Source organism: Arachis ipaensis, chromosome B03 (assembly GCF_000816755.2).
Source record: "Arachis ipaensis cultivar K30076 chromosome B03, Araip1.1, whole genome shotgun sequence".
NCBI classification, from domain to species: domain Eukaryota; kingdom Viridiplantae; phylum Streptophyta; class Magnoliopsida; order Fabales; family Fabaceae; genus Arachis; species Arachis ipaensis.
Window position 1 is genome coordinate 111,579 of NC_029787.2, and position 929 is coordinate 112,507.

Below are 929 nucleotides of genomic sequence, written 5' to 3' on the forward strand. Positions count from 1 at the left end.
CTAAAAAGTTGAACGTGCCAATTAGAGGTGTGCATAGGTATGGTGAAATCGGGTTTGATGTGATCCAGACTCGACCCGAAATATGTAACGGGCCCATTTTTGAGACCCGAATCCGACTCTAGACCCGATGAAACCTATACTCTTTCGGGCCACAACTATACCAGGTGAAAACCGGACCGTTAACATTATATTACCTTGATATCTTCTTGTAAGTTAGCATGTAAAAATATCCAAATTTCCAAGACTCCAACCATTATTTGACATGGTAAAATTCACTTAGAAAAATATAACAAGAACCAACTCTTCTCTAAAATTAAAGCATAACCATAATCAATACTAATATTGTCTAATAACACCAAATATTTAAATCAATACAAATAACACAATATTATGCATTAGTCTAAAGTCTTATGCATTTTAAATATAAAACATTAACTTATAGTCTTATATATAATGACTAATAACACAAAATATTAAGGTTTACAATACTTAAATTCCACATAATAATAGCCATCATCCATCACTAATAATACAAAATATTTATTGTGTATGGTGACCGGGCCACCAGGTCGATTTCGGGTGACCCGAGCTATGGTTCGGACCCGACCCGAAATAATGACCAGGTCTATTTTTGAGACCCTTACCCACCTCTAGACCCGATGAAATCACACCAAATTAATTCCTAAAGTATTCGGGACCAGGCCGGGTCTTCGAGTCGGGCCGGACCATGCTCACCCCTAGTGCCAATCCCCATCAAATTATTTGTCAGATACATAATATTAAATGTGTTTAAGTAACTCTAAACCGACCAAGCGGCAACCCCAAGCATTATGAAGAGCAAACTTTAATCATCTAAAGTTACAATTGACTTGTACGTTTTAGTATTAATCTTAGTTTAATTAAATTAAAAATATATATTTAAATAGATT